This window comes from Crotalus tigris, unplaced genomic scaffold (genome assembly GCF_016545835.1).
Source record: "Crotalus tigris isolate CLP2741 ecotype Arizona unplaced genomic scaffold, ASM1654583v1 scf7180000017631.5181431, whole genome shotgun sequence".
Taxonomy (NCBI): Eukaryota; Metazoa; Chordata; class Lepidosauria; order Squamata; family Viperidae; genus Crotalus; species Crotalus tigris.
Window position 1 is genome coordinate 2,081,253 of NW_024096525.1, and position 21,336 is coordinate 2,102,588.

Here is a 21,336-nt window from a genome sequence, read left to right on the forward strand (position 1 = left end):
TCCCCGTCCTTGACATCCTTCCCAAAGTCCCTTATGTCATCAGACTCGAAGAACTCAAAGTAAATGAGTGAGATGGCTGCAAGGCCAATCAAGATAGCTCTTTCTGCTACTTTCTGTCATTGTTAACTCTGAGTGGTGTTTTTAATTAAATAATAATGCAATTGTCCAGTCAAGCTAACTTTCCACCCTTTCCAGGAAAATTATGTAGAATGCTTTTTTGGTGACTTTTTATTATGTGTTTTTACTATACGCCACTCAGAGTCACATTCCATGAGAGGGATGGCTATATAAATATGATAAACAAATAAGAAAAATGTTCAAAACGTCAGGCAAACCCCACCCTCTATTAAATGGAAGTATGAGAACACGGGAGTTCTTTCCCAAACAGCATAAACCACCATCGCCAATGGCATAGCCTGACATGTGAACCCAACCAATTGTGAGGGCTTATGGAACAAGCAATTGTTCAGCAAATTGTGACACAGCATGATGTCTGAATCCACTCCATGTCTGTGGAGATTCTCAGTCATCCAGATCATGGTTGTCTCAAAGCTGCTTACTCAAGAGGCAACTGGGCTTTCTCCGTTTTTTTCCTGGAAGTTGTTTTGCTTCTCATCCAAAAAGGTTCTTCAACTGAAAAAGCTCCTTGGATGAGAAGCGGAACCTCAAGGAAAAACAAAGAAAGTCCAGTTGCCTCTTGAAAAAGTACCTTCTCAGCCTTAAACATGCACACACTTTATCCATTTGAGCCCTCACTTTCCTGTAAGATTTCCAAGATATAAAATGTGAAACAGCCACATTTTATTCTCATTTATTTATTCTCATTTCAGTTTGCCTCAGAAACCAAAATAATATGCAGGACATTCCTGTGGCTTTTTTTGTGTGTGTTTCTGCTAACCCCAGTTCGAGATAAGGCCAAGGAAATATTTGGCACCCTCTCACCAATACTGAACTTCCAAATCAATTGAGGCAAACTGTATAGATCAATTGAAGTATGAAGGCTCTTTCTGGTGAAATTTCATTTCCGTCCCTATTATAACTCTTGATGGAGTTCTCTATAGCTTGCTTTCATGCTCTTCCCTCAGCAACTTTGGAGGCAGGTTCAACAAAATCCCATTGTTGCAGAGGCTTTGCTGCTTTGGATCAAGAGAAATTGAATGATTTGCTATGCCTATCTGAGCCAAAAGCTGCTTTGGCTGCTTTTGAAAATGAAAATGCTTAGTCAAAAAGAGGAACGGCACTTAGTTTCCTTTAGAAAAGACACAGACTCCACACTCACCTACTGAGTCGCCAAATCGTGCTACTTAGCAACAAGGACGCACCATCAAAAAGGCAGCCTCGTAGGACAAGATGACTAATCTGGATTTATTTATAACCGAGTCTGCATTAAAAAGACAAAGTTTATGTCTCTGTAATGTTGTCTGATTTTGATTTATGACTAGAATAGTTTTGCTGCTGGTGATTATGAACATTCCTCTCTTTCCCCAATAAGCCTGTAATGAAAGCTGGGCTAAGAGAAAAGCAGAAGGCAGAATAAGAGAGTTGGAAGGGACAACCTCCTGCTCAGGCAGGAGACCCTATACCAGTGATGGTGAACCTTTTAGAGACTGAGTGCCCAAACTGCAACCCAAAACCCACTTATGCATCGTCAAATGCCAGGTGGGTGTGGCCCATTGGATGGGCGTAGCCCATTGGGTGGGCATGGCTGCAGTGGTAACAGCAGACTGGGTGGGACTAAAAAGTTCAATTAATCAATTCCAACTTTGCAAGATCTTTATTTTTCCCACGAGAAGTTGAAATTGACTGATTGAACCTTTTTTTTTGTACATGGCACTGGAGGTCTAAAGTGAAAAGGTTTTATAAAACCCAGCTGAAGGCCCAGGACTGGGGCAACAGCACGCGTGCCCAGCCCTATACCATTCCAGAGAAGTGGCTGTCCAGTCTCTTCTTAAAAACTTCCAGTGTTGTAGCATTCACAGCTTCAGGAGGCAGGTTGTTCCATTGATTAATTGTTCTCACTGTCAGGAAATTTCTCCTTGCTTCTCTCCTTGACTAGTTACCATCCATGGCTTCTTGTCAGAAGTTTCTTGCAGAGAAGAAATGCTCACATCCCATTTTTTATCTGTTCTTAGGTCATTTCTCCATTATTACCTTAGAGCAGTGTTTCCAATCTTGACCACTGTTGACTCTAGTGACGAAGCACCCACAATTTCTGGAGGCAAGCTGTGAAAGAGAAAGGCAGATACAATGGGGGAAAGTAGACTTGAACCCAGGCCTTCCCAAACTTAGTCAATCATTCCAACCATTACATCACACAGGTAGTTCTCAGCTTATGTCCAATTTGCTTGCTTGAGGACTATCTGTAGTGATTCATCAGTGTTTGGGAAGACTCTAACTAGATAGGGAAAAGTAGGCTCTTAGAATTGAGCTATATGGGTGGTCCTTGACATACAACAGTTCATTCAGTGACCATTCAAAGTTACAATGTCATGGGGAAAAATGACTTACGACCAGCATCCCCATGGTCACCTGATCAAAATTCAGACGCTTGGCAACTAACTCATATTGATGACGGTTGCAGTGTCGTGGGGTCATGTAAATCAGAGGTCCCAACCTTTTGGGCACCAGGTACTGATTCCATGGAGAGAGGTTTTTCTGCGGACTGGAGGGTGCGTGGTTTTGTGTGCTGCCTGCATCCCACGGATGGGGCTTTGCTTCTTTGTGCGGGCCAGTTGCTGGCATGCTGTGGCCCAGTACCGGTCCACAGACTGGGGGTTGGGGACCACTGATCTAGGGTCTCCTGCTTGAGCAGGGGGTTGGACTAGAAGACCTCTAAGGCACCTTCCAACTCTTGTTACTCTCTTGTGTAATCCCATGCCTTAGCAGAGTCCCAAAGACATGCTGAGATACTTTTGTGATTTAGCACAGAGGTCCCCAACCTTTCGGGCACCAGGGACCAGTTCCATGGAGAGAGGTTTTTCCGCAGACTGGAGGGTGCTGCCTGTATCCCGCGGATGGGGCTTTGCTTGTTTGCGAGGACCGGATGCTGGCATGCCGCGGCCGGGTACCAGTCCATGGACCAGGGGTTGGGGACCCCTGATGTAAATCACCTTTTGCAACCTTCTGACAAGCAAAGACAATGGGGAAACCAGATTCACTTAACAACCATGTTACTAACTTAAAAACTGTAGTGATTCACTTAACAACCGTTGGGGAAAAAAGGTCATTAAATTGGGCACAATTCACTTAACAATTACCTTGCTTAGCAATGGAGATTCTGGTCCCAGTTGTGATCGTAAGTTGAGGACTACCTGTATATATTTTTTCTACTCATTTTATCATTCAGTATTGTTTTCATAGGAAGAGCATGAGGAGAGGAAAAGAGGCAAGCGCCTTGTACTTATTATTTTATTTATTAGAACATTTGTTAGATATTTTCAACTGTCAAGGATGTTGGAGGAATTAGAAATTCCAGCTTTCCCTGGCCTTCAGATTTTTTCCCCCAAACAGAATAATGCTGGAAGGGACCTTGGAGGTCTTCTAGTTCAATCTCCTATACCATTTCAGACAGGTGGCAATCCAGTCTTTCTTAAAATCCTCCAATGATGAAGCACCCACAACTTCTGAAGGCAAGCTGTTCCAGTGGTTAATTGTCCTCACTGTTAGGAAGTTTCTCCTTAATTCCAGGTTGCTTCTCTCCTTGATTAGTTTCTATCCGTTGTTTCTTGTCTTCCCTTTTGGTGCTTTGGAAAATAAGTTGGCTCTCTCTTCTTTGTGGCAACCCCTCAAATACTAGAACACTTCTATCGTGTCACCCCTAATCCTGCTTTTTTGGAAGATAAGGATTGTCTGAATGGATGAGACCAAAGACTACCCAATCTAGTATTCTGCATCCTGCTGTTAAGGATGTGATGGGGAGGCACATAAGTGACCTCTCTCATGCTTTGCGAAAGCTTCATTTTATTTTACATGGCCACACATTTATTTGACACGAGTGTGTCAGCCTCACACCTAAAATTATTGCAGTCCACCTGGTTTGCATGACTTGCCATCTGATAAGACAAGCAGCTATGTCTGTGAAAGAGAATGATAGCCATAAATCACTTGGTCTTTCAAGTCCATACAAGCCTCGGCAGCTATTATTTGGAAGGAACATCTGGAGTTTGTAAAAACCTGGTGGATTTTTCTAGTCAAAAACAAAATAAACTTGCAGAGAATCAGACCTTGCTTTCAAAACATACTTTAAAAATACAGCACAGCAGACAGATTAATGAACGTAAGCAGAACACTGATAAGGCCAGGGACCCATCTAATCCAGAATTCGGAGTCCTTCAGTGGCTGGTGAGATGCAATCAGCAATCACCCCCTTTCACTATCAGTCCCCAGTAATTGGGACTTCAGATACACTGCCTGGGAATCAGCAGGTAATAAACAGTTGTTAAGATTAAAAGCCACTGATTGCTTGATGGTCAACTTATGGACAGAATCCGGTTTCCAGGTCTAAATTGGGGGCCATTATCAAATCCGATGACAGCAGCAGAAATCTTCCTGGCTGTGGAACAAACATCTCCTGCAAGGGAGGAAGCATTTTTAAAAAAACTTTGGAGACGCTCACCTACCCACACAATTTGTTCTGAATATTAAGTGATCTGGTAGCAATGCATCAACAGATAAAATATGTTTCCAATCAAAGCTTTTCAATACACTAAGCTGGCTCTGAGCATTGCCAACAGTCCCAGTCAGCAGTTCTCTCTGTTTTGGCTTGGAACAGTTATTAAGAAAGAAATTGAAAGTTTCTGACTGTTATTTAGAGGGACACTCAGCCAGGCACTTAAAACCTCTGTTTAAAGATGTCCACAACTCATTTAAATTTATCTGACAGCTCCATAAGTGTGAAAGGACACTTGATAAAGCAGAGCTGAAGGCTTTCGAGATCTGGGCTGCAGGGAGAATAATACAGAGCTTCAAACTGATGACAAAAAATTGTCAGCATTCCTTAGCTACGCACACTGAAGGACCAAAATGGAGGATTTACCTGTAGTCCTTGATTTATGACTTCACTGGGGAGTAGAATGTCCATTGCCAAGCAAGGGGGTTATTAAGTGACTCATAAGTGACTATTAAGTGACTCATGCCATGGGGAAACTGCAGTGGTTGTATGAAAAAACGGTCATAAGTTACTTTTTTCAGTCACTAAGTGAACCGTTATAAGTTGAGGACTACCTGTATTGGTTTCCTGCTATTAATTTCAAATGCATTAAAAATGGTTATTAATTTACTTGCTTTCTGATTTATTCTGGTCTCCAAAGTGTCATTTATTCCCAATCTTCACCCCAAAAAAAGCTTGTTCTCAAAAGACGTCCTCTTAAATTCAAAAGAGGAAAGAAAGGCCCCTTTTCTCTACTGTCCCCAACCCCACCCCTTCTGGGAAAATGAGATAATTCCCTTAATCTACAAGAAGGAGCAGCTACAGAGTGTAATAGTTGAAAGATAAAAGGAAGCAGCACAAATCCTTCAGTCCTGCACCTTTCGTGATGTCAGAAGCTATTTTAATTCACCCGACTGCCGTGGGCAGCCAGAGCTGCTGAAAGATCATTAAAGACACATATTCTCCCTTTCTGTCCCGTGAACTTGGAGGGAAGCACCACAGTGACAGAGGGAAGCTTGCTGCGTATCCCTGTGATGCCAAAGAAACGCCGAGGAAAGAGCTAACGCAGCCATAACGTGAAAAGAAAGCAGCAGCTGTTAGCATCGGTGAACAGAGGAAGCGCATAACCCGGGCCATTAAGAAAGATTGAGTTAATAAATAATTCCACATCAAATTGGCATAATGGGATCTATTGTCCGGAGGAGCTGGAGAGGAAATGGAAACTCCATGGGTGGGGTTCCCCCCCCCCACTTCTTCTAAGTATTCTCTTTTTCCTCTTACCAGTTCAAACTCATTTCCAGATTGCTTTTGGACGGGGGGGGGGGGATAAAAATTTACAACATCTGCTTGACCTTGTTCATTGATCAGTGCCGACAGTCCTCTACTTTCAACAGTTCATTTAGTGACCGTTCAAAGTTACAACGGCACTAGGGGGAAAAATGATTGATGACCATTCTTCACACTGCGGCATTCCCCAGGATCACGTGATCAAAATTCAGACACTCGGCAACCGACTCCTACTTTAAGACAGTTGTGATTACTTTTTGTGACCCACCGACAAGCAAAGTCACTGGGAAGCCAGATTCACTTAACAATTGTGCTACTAACTTGATTGCAGTGATTCACTTAACAACTGTGGCAAGAAAGGTTGTAAAATGGAGCAAAACTCACTTAACACATATCTCACTTAGTAACAGTTGTCATCATAAGTCAGGACTACCTGTAATTGTGGCAGAATCTTAGTCCCACTGGGCTATTTCAAAGACCACCTATTCAGCTCTAAATGGTCCATTAATATCTGTTTATCTACAGATTTTTATATGAATTACCTGTTTTCCATTTCTTATATTGCCTATAATTCTCAGATGTCTTGTGAAGCCTGTTTCCTGACCTGGCTTAGCTTGTAAGGCTGACAAAGATTTAGCAATTAAAACCACATCACATGCAATGTTTAACTAATACTTAGCTTGGTTTTGTTTTGTTTTGATATCCTTTGATTTTCTTAGTGTGTCTTTCTGATTAGTTCATGATTCAGTGTATAGTGTAAATCCAGGAAAAAATCCAGTAGATAAGCTGTATTAAAACAGCCAATGAAATAGGCAAATCTTGCACAAACCCGAGAAAGTATTTGGCGAAATGGTTTTCTGATTTCTTCAATCTTTTAAGGCTTCTTTTTTTCTGTCAAAATTATTATTAGGAGCAATGATCATAAAATAGTATGAAATACCATCTCTGAATACATATATCATGCTTTTATTAGATGGGCTTAAGCAGAGGTTGGTGGTCATCTGTGAGGGTTGCTAAGTATTAGTAAGCAGGAGATTGGGCTATGCTTTTCAACATTTCTCCTGAAAGTCTGGTGTACCAGAGATAAAAAATGTTCCAGCTTTCTCCTCATTCCAGATTCCATCTTCCTGCTTTCCTTCCCTCTCCCATCCCTAACTCCATCCTTTACTGATTCCTAACGACTTACTATAAGTTATGGATATGTTGGGCATGTCTAGTCTAGTGAAAAGAAGGACCAGGAGAGACATGATAGCAGTGTTCTGATATTTGAGGGGCTCCTACAAAGACGAGGGGGTTAAACTATTATCCATATCACCAAAAGGCAAGACGAGAAACAATGAGTGGAAACTATCCATGGAGAGAAGCAACCTAGAACTAAGGAGAAATTTCCTAACAGTGAGAACAATTACTTCAGAAGTCGGGGGTACTTCAACATTGGAAGCTTTCAAAAAGAGTCTGGACAACCATTTATCTGAAATGGTATACTGTTTGAGCAAGGGATTGGATTAAAAGACCGCCAAGGTCCCTTCCAATTCTTATTATTCTGTGTTCTATCTTCTATAGTTTTATTTCAAATGTTGGAAGCCCCATAATATCCAGCTCTCTGTCTCTCCTGAAATATATATAGATGCATCCATCCCAGGGAACATCAATCTATGTCAGAAATGTTTAAACACAAAAGAGTTTAAAAAGTTTTGTTGGTAATTAAGGCTCTGGTACCACCACTGAGTTAATACCTATAAAAATGGCTTGGAGGTATCACCATTTGGCATCCTTTCTGCACTGGTGATCTTCCCAAAGTAAACGCTGCTATAGGTTCACATATACATTCACATCCCGGTCCAACTGCCGTGTAGTCTAGACTCAGCATCTTCACGTAATAATATGCCCTTTTCTCATCGCTCAAAGCCAAGCGCCTGATTCCAAACAGCTGTTTCCAACTCTTTTTTGGAAGACCGTGCTCCCGATGTTAGCCAACCCAGGATTTTCCATCCACTGGAAAATATTCCGGCAGAATACTTTGGACCCATTTTAACAATAAATTGGATCACATTGCCCTCCGTCTCTCATGCCTATGGTAGATACATCCAGTTTTGTTTTGTTTTATTATTTTTTTTAATCTGTCCTTTCAGATTCTGCTTTGTCTGTTTGGCCAAGAACAGTTCAATCAACGGGGCATCTGGCAGCTGAGAACACAATCCCGGTGGGCATTGTATTCTGTGCAATCTTACTGGATTTACCAGTAAGATTTGTAATTCAAAGAAACCACAGAGTACAATGATTTTTTTTTACTTGCTCATTCTGCACAGTCTTCTGGAAATATATATATGCAGGTCTTGGCAAAAACATATACATATATATGTATGTATGTTTTCTGAGGTTTTCGCAGGTGTTTGTATGTAGGTCATTGGTTGTTCGGGTTTTCTCCCGCGTAAAATTGGAAGTGTCTTGGCGACGTTTCGACGAAGTCCCATTCGTCATCTTCAGGCTGGTGTTTTCAGCTTTTCGAGCTTGCTGCTCGAAGCACGAAGCTGAAAACACCAGCCTGAAGATGACGAATGGGACTTCGTCAAAACGTCGCCAAGACACTTCCAATTTTACGCGGGAGAAAACCCGAACAACCAATGACCTACATATGTATGTATATATGTATGTATGTGTGTGTGTGTGTGTGTGTGTGTGTATATATATATATATATATATATATATATATATATATATATATATTTGTGTGTGTGTGTGTGTGTGTGTACGTATATATAACTGTGGGTGTAGGGCTGAGTTGTGGGTAGTGGGTGGTGGAAATCATTTAATTTCATTTCTTTTGTTCTTCATTCATCCGTAACCATGATATTTTTTTTTATTCTTTATTATTACAATGGATGACCCAGCCAGTCTCTTATTGCTGCCTTTTATCTTTCAGCCCAAAATGGATTGAAATTCGCAGGCGTTCTTTTCCCCCTTCTGAGTTCAGATCTGCCAAATTTCAGACAGATTGGACAAAGAGCTTGTCTTGTAGATAAGGGTAAAAATTCCTTCAAGTATTCAGAGTCTCCCATGAAGCTCTTTCTTTCCTTTCTTCCTCTGCCTCTGAGAACTAAGCCAGCTTTAACTAAAGAAAAAAAGCAGAGAAGGAAAAATAAAACTCCCTTGAATAGAAACAATGAGATAAATGGATTGAATAAAGCCAGGGTGTCCACAGGGTAAGAGTAAAAAAACAGAACAAAAATAAAACACCAAAGTGATGGCCAAACAGCCCCGTGAAAACTCCACTTGCTTTTTACAGTATGTGCATTGCATATCATGATGCACATAAAAAAATTAGGAAAAAAAATTCAATCCTGCTATTAGGGGTCACTCTCTTCACGTTGTTGTTCCCCGCAGACACCTCTGGAATGGTATAGTGCAGGGGTAGGCCACCTTGGCTCTTTTATGACTCGTGGACTTCAACTCCCAGAATTCCTGAGCCAGCCATGCTGAGGAGAAAGGGAGAGGTTTCCAAGCTGAGCAATGCTGGCTCAGGAATTCTGGGAGTTGAAGTCCACAAGTCATAAAAGAGCCAAAGTTGCCTACCCTGGTATAGTGTTTCCTGTCTGAGCAGGGAGTTGGACTAGATGACCTCCAATGTCCCTTCCAACTTTATTATTATTGTTATTATAAAGTCTACCTCTCATCCATTTACAAAAGGGAGGCACAATACCTTGATTGGCTTCCTGCTGGCTCTGAAGATAGGTGTCAGGTGTAAGGAACCAAGAGCAATGCTAAGAATTGCTCACAGTATTTCTTTATTGCTGTTCGCCCATAGACAGGAATCCTGCTAAACTCAAGTGCACAAAAATATCAGATCAATCCTGTGAAGATTTGGGGAGGGTCCTTCTGAGCCTCTTTCTGCCAACCAAGTTTGATCTGCCTCTTAGCCCCTTGGGAAACAGCCTCTCCTTCCTGCATTTCAGCACCAGATCCCACCCCATCAGGACTGTTATGGAAGACAATTAGATTCAACCATGTTATTTATTGCTAAGTTTCTGCTCCACCCTGTTTCCGCGAATTCAGTGCAATATATGTAGGTCTCCCTCTTCCAATTTTCCCTCAGCCATCATTCTGTGATGTAGGTTGGGTTAAAAGAAAGTACTCAATCCAAAGCCATCCATGAGTATGAGTAATCTCCCTACATCTTATCCAACATTTAGCAACTGGAGTGGGACGGCCTCTTTAGCCAGTTACTATATAAAAGCAAATAGATCCCTGCCTTATGGATAGCAAAGATCTCAAGATGTTCAGCAGCTATTGGGCTGCTCTTTTAAGTGTTTATTAAATTGGGTTTATCCATCTCTATAATCATTCATGATCCATCAATGGCACAGAATGTTCAGGGATCTGCATGACGTTCTCTCCCCATCTTCCTAGCATTGCTCATATCAACATAATGGGCTTTTTTAACCCCACATTTTTGTGGTTGTTGGCTTGGGCCGTTTGGAAATAGACTTCTCTCTTGCTCCTGGCTGCCACCCACAAGGTTCTAATATTTCTAGCTGCAGCTGCAGAATCTATAACTTCTTTGCGTCCTAACATGAACTATTAAGGCACAATGGGGTTTGTTATGTGGATATTTATCCCCTGACACACACCTCACCTCCCCAGCCAGTTTTCCATTCTTCCTTAAATGCTTTGTATGGTGGAAACAATTGAAATGAAGTTATTTTTGCAAACTCAGGACTAACACATCTTTCAATATGCCTGAACTTGTTTTTTTTTTTTTTTTTTTTGAAAAACATCTTAGAAGAGCTAGTTTTAAAAGCTAGTCTTTGGTTGCTTGGTGGTATCTCCATTTGAACTAATCCATCCCATATCCAAATTTCATAAGGTTTGCTTTGGTATTGCTTCAAGAAGAGAGTTGGATTTGTGCAATGCTGAAGAAGGTGGTGCATGGGATGCTTTTTAGCTGACATTTGTCGGCAAGCTGACAAATGCTAGAATAAATAGACTTTCAATAGAATTGAGCGTGACTTTTGCTAGGAAACAGTTTCTCACCCAGATAATGATTCAGACCCTGGGCAGTATCCATTCCCAAGCTTGATGGAAATAACTAGTGATTATAACTCCTTCAGCAGGCCATTCCCAGAAAGAGGTGAGAAGGAAGTGATTTTTGATTGAGGAAGCCAGCACATCCCAACAAGCGATTTTGCAAAAACCATTGGTGGAGTCACTTAAAGAAGAACCTTCAGCTTTACACCATGATTGATGCCATTCTCCTTAACATTATACACTATCCCAGAAAGCACCGTGCTCAAAATGAAAGTAATTCTGCAATAGTGGTGAACATCTGTAGCTCAGGTATAGGAGGAGAGTGGAGGTTTGTTTTCCAACCTTGTGGGTTGGTTTCCGAGCGTTTCATTGCCAGGTTAGGTAACATCTTCAGCTGAATTCAGGGGATAGTAGTGTCGATGTTCTTCTGCTTGTAAGGGCTTCGTGGGGTTAGTAGGTCTTGGGATGGGGAAGTCAAATCTTGATGTGACCCCCCCCAATCACCATTTCACCTCTCAATGACCCTTATCTGATATGACCTCCCCATCACAAGACCCATCACAAGAACCTCACTTGACATGATCCTCACCTGACGTAACCTCCCCATTATAAGACCCACCGTAAGAACCTCACTTGATGTGACCCATGACAAGACTCATCACAAGAATCTCACTTGACACAACCCTCACCTGACGTAACCTCCCCATTATAAGACCCACCACAAGAACCTCACTTTGACACGACCCTCACCTGATGTGACTTCCACATCACAAGACCCATCACAAGAACCTCACTTGGCATGACCTATCACAGGACCTATCACAAGAACCTCACTTGACATGGCCCTCATCCGACATGACCTCCCCGTCACGACCATATGACCACATGAAGCCCTTATAGTAGAGGAACACCGACACTGCCATCCCCTAAATTCAGCTGAAGATGTTACCTAACCTGGCAATGAAACGCTCAAAAGGAATTTTCTCTGTGTGACCTCCCATTCACCTTTGTCTTCAGTGTCCCAATCCCAACCAGTCTCAATCTCCTCTAGAAAGTAGGAAGAATTCCAAATTAAGGACTAGCTAACGAGGCATTTTAAAAAGGAACTGCTGTTGCTGTTATTTTTACCGAAGCAGCTATGAATAAAAATAATAAAGACACACATAAATGATCACCAGCAATAAAATGGGGACACATTTTAGCTTCAGAGCCAAGTGCTGAAGCAAGAGACAAGCTCCTCTGAGAATAATTTCAAAAGCCTGGCATCTGCGTAGAGTTGTGTACTCATATTTAATTGAAACACTGCCTCCACTGCTTTTTCGCCTAGAATCAAACTGTGGCTCTGACTTTACCACTGTGCAGTCTGCATAGATAAGGATATGCCCATATTGACGGGTCTGTTTGAAATTTGGGATGCCTGTTTTTGAAATGTGGAAGAATTCCCATCTGGTTTGACGGATAGGCAGAAACCTACACAAACATCATCTGTTAAAAATGCAGAGGTTTGCTTATTTGCAAATGTTGATTCTTTGGCCCGGCCTGAAAATAAAAAGCAAAACAAAGCATCGGTTAATATCATAATAATAAGAAATGTAACTTTTCTATTCTCCAACTCTTTGTGAAACATCTCATTTTTTTTAATCCATGTCCTTTTACCTCCTATTTGAATTTCAGTTAAGGATTCTTGGCCATTAAGCAAACACGCACACAATATTATAGGAGGAGAGCTGTGTTTGTCTATGGGAGCAAAAAAAAAAAAAAAATCAGGAGAAGTCTGGCATCACCTTTTCCAACTTAAACCTTTATTAAAAGGCAAAAGCTTTTTAGTAAAATAGAAGTGCATCAAGGGGATATATATATACTGCTCAAAAAAATAAAGGGAACACAAATATATAGGCTCCTATACGTTTGTGTTCCCTTTATTTATTTATTTATTTTTATTAAAAGTTTTACAATTTTACAATAAAATCCCTCTCCCACTACCTCCCTACCCACCCAAAAAACCCTCCCCCCCTCTTCCCAGAGCTGAATACAGGGTTAACTAGAACTAAGAATGCAAAACATTTAAACTTAAGTAAATCTCAAACAGAAGTTACATTTAAAAAAAAAATCATATATATATATATATATATATATATATATAATAAAAAAGTCCAATATACCGGTATATGTATAATAAAAAATACTTATTATCTTAAACTTTAAACATAGATTATTCAAAAGCTAAATAATATCTTTTAATATCATACTTATACTGTATAAAATTTATCCCCTTTATTTTTGTGAACAGTATATGTATGTATGTATGTATGCTAATTTTGGGGGGGGATTGCTAACAAAGAGTTAAAGGGGGACTGGGATAGGTATTTTGAGCTAATTAGCTCTCATCAGCCAGATTTCTTCCTCCCATATTTGGGCCGACAGGGTGCATCAAGAAAACACTCAGGACATATACACATATCTTGGGCAGCCAAACAAACAATTCCACGTGAATTTTTTATTTTATTGTGACTTCTGGAAAATTGAATCAAAGCCCCAGGTAACCTTGCTCCTGAAATCTGTGCAATCATCCATCCAGGGATTTTTAATTGATGAATAAAAAGATCTCCTTCTAACTTGTTTGTTGAGAATTGCATCACAGGGTGAGGTCCTTTCCCAGGTCCAAGAAGGGAGCCTTGAGTGACAGGGAGAAAGAGAGACAGACACTCACAAGGGTGAGCGAGTATATGAAGGGGAAGAATAGAGGGAATTAGTCCTGCTTTATGAACCAAGCCATGGACTTGCGTTGCTTATTTCCCTGGTTACATCTCTCAAGGTCCAAAGGACGTGGACCAGCCTACTAATCAGCTTCTTCGGCAACACAGCTTGCTTTTGATTTCCCCTTTGATGCTTCCTTTTTCTTGCCTGAAAAAAGGTAAAAGCATCATTACTGTTCTCACCTCTCAGAGGAGGAAAAGCTGAGTCACTCCCAACTACCCTCCCGATGACTCAACAGCTGTGACTGCGCTGGCTTTGAAGAGATGAAGGAGAAGGACTGACAAGCTAGATTGCCAGGTTTTTGGCTTTGACCTGGAGAAGGAAGGAAGGAAGGAAGGAAGGAAGGAAGGAAGGAAGGAAGGAAGGAAGGAAGGAAGGAAGGAAGGGAGGGAGGGAGGGAGGGAGGGAGGGAGGGAGGGAAGGAGGGAGGGAGGAGGGAGGGAGGGAGGGAAGGAGGGAGGAGGGAGGGAGGAATATACAGACATGGGTGATTGGACTGACTCCACAAATAACACACCCGGATTATTAACAACTAAGCTTAGAATATTTGTAGCTCAGGATTGAACCTACTACAGCATCCTTGGTGCTCTCTGAGTGTGGCTGTTTTCCTGCAGACATTTCATTACCCAACTGGGTAACCTCATCAGTGTTAGAAGGTAGTAGGGTTTGCCCTCTGTTTATATATAATGGCTTCCCCTGCCTAATAAAGAACACTTCTACCAACATTGACAATTTTGCCCAAATAACTCTAGGAAAGTTATGAAAAAGAGATTCAAACCTTAATATCTTTAACCGCAAAAATTTGGGATAGGCTTTCAAGCTTCTGTGTTTGATAGTCTCTTCCACAATTTATTTATTTATATACTGCCCATCTCACTCTAAAAAGTGTATTGTAGAGTCACTTTATTGTAAAGGAACCTTCCTGGATTCTTTGCAGTGTATGTTTTTGCTTCTTATCTTCATCCTTTCGATTAAATATTACACAACCGGTCAACCATGAAGAGCTGATCACAGTGTCCATGAAAGCAGAATGACTTGCTTTTATGTCTAGTGGATTCTTCCTTCCAGCTATGTTCAAAATTCAGCCTCAGCCAGCTGGCTATTCCAATTCCCACTGTTGAAGGATCCAGCCTTTTCCCATGTGTGTTGCCTCCTGCATTCTCCAGTTAATGAATCGCTCTATTTTTTGATTCTCTGATAGCTTTGGAGATATCCATCCCGTGCAAACTGGTGGCAGATTCCAAATCCTGGTTGCTGGTTGCCATGCCAGTACACGTAATACATCAACACATCTACCTCCATTTTCCTCCCTGGAGATGAACTAACTTTTCTTGTTCTGCTCTCTATTCTAGTCCCCATTTCTACCCCCTCTCATGATTATCATCATAAAGCTTTAAATCAACTATCTAGTCTTCTTAATTATAGCTGGAGGACATTTTGACTTCAGCAACTCAACTCAGTCTCTGAAGCGATTTTTTTAGCTCTCTTTGAGGATTCATAGTCTTCTTATTGGCCATCATTTCTATCCCTTCCCAGGCTCCTAAATTCTTCTATTGTTATACTGCCATCTGGTGCTTTGAAAACTACTTCCTAGGTAGGATACAGCATTTCTGAGAAAGAACTGGTCCTGCAGGGGGCAGAAAGATAGTTTGTCTTTCTCTATATACTCAACTTGTGAAAGCAGGGAGATGTAATTTGCCTGGCACACAAAAAGTGTGCATACCATTTCAGGACTTCCTCAGAAAGGCCAGATGTGGCTTCCATAACGCCGCCTCTGAGCATACAAGCAGCCATTTTTAGCAACCTCTGTGTCTATATTGCTCCTGAGGATCACAGAGTTTTAGTAGAAGATTTTGTTCTTCTTAATCTACCCATCAAAATCATGGCATCCGGCCCTCTCAATTCCTGGCAAATAGACGGGGAAAGAAATGGAGGTAGTGACAGATTTTATCTTCCTGGGCTCCAAGATCACCACAGATGGGGACTGCAGCCAAGAAATTAAAAGACGCTTGCTCCTGGGGAGGAAAGCTATGGCGAATCTAGACAGCATACTAAAAAGCAGAGACATCACCCTGCCAACAAAAGTGCGTATAGTCAAGGCCATGGTTTTCCCAGTTGCAATGTATGGCTGTGAAAGTTGGACCATAAGAAAGGCTGAGCGCAAAAGAATTGAGGCCTTTGAACTATGGTGCTGGAGAAGACTCCTGCGAGTCCTTGGACTGCAAGGCAATCAAACCGGTCAGTCCTAGAGGAGATCAACCCTGACTGCTCCTTAGAAGGCCAGATCCTGAAGTTGAAATTCAGGTACTTTGGCCACCAAATGAGAAGGAAGGACTCACTGGAGAAGAGCCTAATGCTGGGAAAGATTGAGGGCAATAAAAGAACGGGACGACAGAGAATGCGGTGGCTGGATGGAGTCACTGACGCAGTAGGCGTGAGCTTCAATGGACTCCAAAAGAGGGTAGAGCACAGGAAGGCCTGGAGGAACATTGTCCATGGGGTCGCGATGGGTCTAACAACGGCAATCTACCCATCATCATCCATCTCAACTAACAACTTGGCGGCTCATGACAAACTGGTTGCTAATTCAGTCAGCTTCTATATACAGAATTGAGGCTGAGTGTGTAGCAAGATTTATTAAATACGCAATGATGGAGAAACATAAAAATACCCACAACAGAGAAATAGATTGTAAAGATGGCAGAATTAGCAAAAATAAAATGGCAAAATTCAGCTATCCGGTCAACACAAAAAGTATTTTTTGTAAAAGACTGGCAACCTTTTATGGATTTTTGGCTCAAAAAGTCACATGGTGATTTCTGGATGTGTCGACTGAGAAAAAGGATAAATATGGGGTAGAAGGAATTCCCATAATGTAATTTTAAAATAAGAGAAGGGAGCATTAAGTGTGCTTGTAACTGCTGCAAAGAGGATCAGAAGTTGCTTCTTTAATTATCTTTTGTTTCTTTAGTTGCTCTCTGCAGTTTTTCTTTCATCTTGTTCCTTCCTCTAATTTTTTAAATGTATTTTTACATTTATCTTTTATCTATGTAGAGTCATTTTGGGTAGTGAGATATGTGGCATATAAATTTAATAAGTAAAAAAATCATATATATAAATTGATAATTTTATATATGTGTGTGTGTGTGTGTGTAGACTACCCCCACCAACACTGACAGACAAGCCCCACTCCTTAACTAGCACTGATGATGTTATCTAGTTTGGGTAATTTGTTTTGCTTGAATTTTATGAATCCCTCCCAACTCCATGAAATTAATGTTATGAAATCAGTGAAGAAATCAAACAGAAATGGGATTGGACCTCCCTGTTTGGAACTGCGCTTTTTATAGATTAAAAGTTTAGATAATATTTTGTCAGAACACAGAGCTGCTATTTAACTATTAAACCAGCAGAGAGAGCCATGACTCTATTTCAATTGCAGAATGGAACAGCTATATGTGCAGAAATTCACTTATATCTGTAATGGTGCTTTTCCACATTCACAGAAATATGAGTCTGCGAATGAGACAGTTCCAGCTGTGCTCACAAACCACCGTGAGTTGGTATTATCTACGTTATATTGCCCTGTGGAACTCAGACTCAAAGCTTTGATTTAAAGGTGAATTAGTGGCTTTGTCTGTTTAGAAACATAATCTTCAAATAGAATCAAACCAGCCCCAATCAGGTGGTTTTGGCACATACCAGAGCACATTTTTGAGGACTAGTGGAATGGATTTAACATTTGACTTGTCTCTTGAAACTGAATTGCAAATTCAAATCCAGCCAAAAAATTCAGTCTAATTGCAGGTTCAAATTATATCTTGTTTGCATGGCCATAATACACAAATGAAGATATTTTTCATGCTTATTTATATCAGTCCATGGGAGATAAAAATTCTACAGAAACTCAACAGAAAAGAGCTGAGTGAATTATCCATTATATCATCAACTGCTTTTGAAAGGTATTGCTTAACATGTTCTGTCAACCAAGTCGTTGAAAATCACGATTTATAGCTTGTCGTCTTTTAGAATCCTAACTATTGTGGTTTATTCAACAAGCCAGAATTAGATTACATCTTGGCTTATACAATGTGTGGACCAAGACTGCATAGTATTGAAATGACATCTGGAGCTCATTCCTGACATTCAGTATACAGTAATTGTCATTCTCAGGTACGTTTCTCCCAGCTTAGGCGGTGCAAATCCAGTTGTAAGATAATTAAAACTTAATGGCACCCTATTTAAAAACTGTAATATTCTTAAATGAGATGAAGCAAGTATCAATGCACGTGGAGATTTTTTTAAAAGAGGCTAGACACTCACTTGTCTGAGATGGTATAGGTTCTCTTGCTTGAGCAGGGGGCTGGACTAGAAGACCTCCAAGATCCCTTTCAGCTTCTATTCTATTCTATTCTATTCTATTCTATTCTATTCTATTCTATTCTATTCTATTCTATTCTATGAAGAGTAGACAGTCACTTGGTATATAGCGTCTCCTGCTTGAGCAGGGAGCTGGACTAGAAGACCTCCAAAGTCCCTTCCAACTCTATTATTCTATTCTATTCTGTTCTGTTCTGTTCTGTTCTGTTCTGTTCTATTCTATTCTATTCTATTCTATTCTATTCTATTCTATTCTAAATGTATACTGTATGTTTTGGTATGATACTATTCTATCCTATTCTACCTCCATATGAAATTAAGTGACTGCAAATCCTCCAAGGATTTGCTTTGCTTTGGCCAGACCTTCAACAATTCTGATCCTCCTCTGTCAACCAAAGAAAAGCCTATAAAATATTATTTATTGCGTGTAAAATTTATTCCCCCATTCACTCACTCCTGTATGCAATTATATATTGCATGTTAAGATAATCTGCTTCTCTGACATATGTAACTTTGGGAAGAACGAAGGATGCAGAGAAATGGGTAGTGTAGTATAGGAGAAACGAGAGGGGATGGGAGAGGGAGAGGAAGAGGAAAGGGATCTTTCTGATTGGCCAGGAGAGCAATGAAAAGCAGAGTTTGGGCAGGTCTTAAGGGTTTTAATAGATGATAAACTCCTCAGTAGGATCTTGATATATGTATATGTATATGTATATATGTATGTATGTATGGATGGATAGATAGATAGATAGATAGATAGATAGATAGATAGATAGATAGATAGATATTGAAGATGTTTTACAGATGGCATCTTCCACCAGCAAAGCTTGCCAAGATGTTCCAGAACAATTCGCCAACATGTTGGAAATGTAAAAAAGTACATGGAACATATTATCATTTATGGTGGACATGCCCAGTTGCGAAAACAAGAAGATGGATCAAAAAAATAATAAATCAACCCGTAGACTGGAAACCAGAGATCTTTCTGCTGGGTATTTTAAACAGAAAATATAGTAAAGAAATACGGTACTTAATTCTACAGATAACAACGGCAGCAAGAATAGCATATGCACAGTTTTGGAAAAATGAGAATATATCATCAGAGGAAGAAGTGATAAGGAAAATCCTGGACTGTGCTGAGATGGACAAATTAACAAAAGAGATAAAAGAAAAGGAAGACACAGAGTACTATCTAATATGGAACAAGTGGTATGACTGGTTGGAGACTAGAAATAATAGAGGAGAATAAATGTGGAAAGGTCAAAAGTGGAAAATGTGTGTATAATAATGTATAGTAATAATAATATGTATTATTTTTAGCATGAAGTATAGCATAAAGGAAGAAAAATGTAAACAAGAAACAATGGGACAACAAGGTCAAATATATCTAAAGAAGAATAAGGGAGGAAATGTAAATAATAGAAGATTACAGTTACAAAATTGCTGTTAAAAAAAGGAGGAGTACACACTGTGTGTGTGTGTGTTATGTTTTGTTTTGTCTTGTCTTGTTGGTTTAAAAAATAAAAAATTAATTTTTTTAAAAAAATAGATATAGATAGATAGACAGACAGACAGACAGACAGATAGATCGTAATAATCCAACAGTAAAACTAAATATTGCTGTTCTGATTAATGAAAAACACTTTCATTTTCCTTCAACTTCAAAGTGAAATGGCTGCTTTGTAGCTCTGTTTTGCAAGTAACTCTGAATCACAATACAAAACAAAACCATTTAATCCCATTTATGTTTAATCATATACCATATTATTTTGTTGTGATGTTTATATCTTGTTTTTATTTACTGAGTCATATATTTGAACAAACCAACAAACAATACCTTGCAATCCTTTCTGATTCATTCAAAAACTTTTGTAACCAGACATGAAAAATCTCCAGAATTGTGGCCCTGGGGGGGGTGGAATAAATGTGTCCCTGGAGCAAATGATGGAGCTGCCCATCAGTTCCTCAATTCTGCTCAGTCATAAACCGGGGATTGCAAAGCGTAGATCTTGTACAACTCACAAAGGCAAAATAACCTATTTTACGGATTAGCCTGAACCCGTCATTTGTCATTTGACAATAGAGACAGTAATGTAATTTTTATTGTAATTTTGCTCAATAAAATGATCTTATTTTGATCCCTAAAGCAAGAGTTTACAATTAACTGGCATTACTCTCTGCGTATTGCACAAGAGAATCAACTGAGAGAAATTAAACCTATGTAGGAGATTCATGGAGAAGCTGAGAGCCACAGCAGAGACCTACCTACTTCCTAATAGGATCAAGGTTTTTTTACTCACTCCCAAACTCATTTATATGTTTGGGATCTGCCTCTTCCTTCTATCTCGGCCTCTGATCCTGGCAGCAGCACTTCAGCTGAAATGTAATGGAAACATTTACTAATGAATGAGCCTTCATTGCAACCATTACACGGAAATGCTTAATTCACAGTAGCCATCAGATAACTGGGTTTAATTAATAAATCTGGGTGGCGTCTCCTAACCACGGGAAAGGATTACCGGAGTTAATGCATCTGTCTGCTGGATTTTTAGGCAACAGTTTTGCTGCCTGTCTCTCAGTAATGAAAACTTGGCACTCCCCATTTTAACAAATTGGGGCAGGGGAGTCAGCTGAAAATGAAAGCACCGGATGTCCTTTGAAATATTTTAATTTGGGCTGTGTGGAGTATTAAGGGATAGGAAAGACCAGGCAGATTTCCTGGCTCATCAAACAGAGTATGGTCAATGCTTGTTCAGATATATACAGCTTTACCACTTAAATAATAGTGGGGGATTGTAATTTTTTAAAGTATTCAAAAAAATCCATCATTCTAAATGTCTTTTTCCTGATTCAGCACATTATCACAATGGAATTGAATGGAATGGGTATGGGAGCAGAGCAGAGCAGAGCAGAGTAGAGTAGAGTAGAGTACACTTTATCTTTGTAAAGGATAACTAAAATCTTAACCATTTAAAACATGTATCCTGTAAATTGTGTGAGTTTGTAGCTCCCTTTGATAGCAGAACTGTGTAAAGCATGTAAGAAAATAAATCCAGAAAAACCAAACGAACTGAGGCTATATTCTGTTTATAAGAATTTTCAATAAGTCACAAATCTTCCCATGTTGCTAAACCATGGCTTAGTGCTATGAGCGAAACCCAGCTTTTCCCAATCTGATACCCTATATTATCGGAAGCTACCATATGTTACACACACAGGCTGAAAACATTCAGCGATGT

At 40.1% G+C, this 21,336-nt stretch overlaps 1 long non-coding RNA gene across 3 annotated transcripts in view; it reads right to left on the minus strand.

Moving 5' to 3' along the window:
* Positions 1-8,813: 8,813 nt before the first annotated feature.
* LOC120304209 overlaps positions 8,814-21,336 on the minus strand; it is a 37,368-nt gene continuing 24,845 nt past the window's right edge. Inside the window, exons 2-5 of one of the 3 annotated variants that reach the window (XR_005555666.1) lie at positions 13,505-13,864; positions 12,435-12,499; positions 9,636-9,752; positions 8,814-9,047 (exon numbers count right to left, since the gene is read on the minus strand). This is a non-coding gene — a long non-coding RNA (uncharacterized LOC120304209). Of the gene's footprint in view, positions 9,048-9,490; positions 9,753-11,890; positions 12,500-13,504; positions 13,865-21,336 lie in introns of those variants that run through there. The other 2 variants (XR_005555665.1, XR_005555664.1) reach the window with 2 other exon arrangements.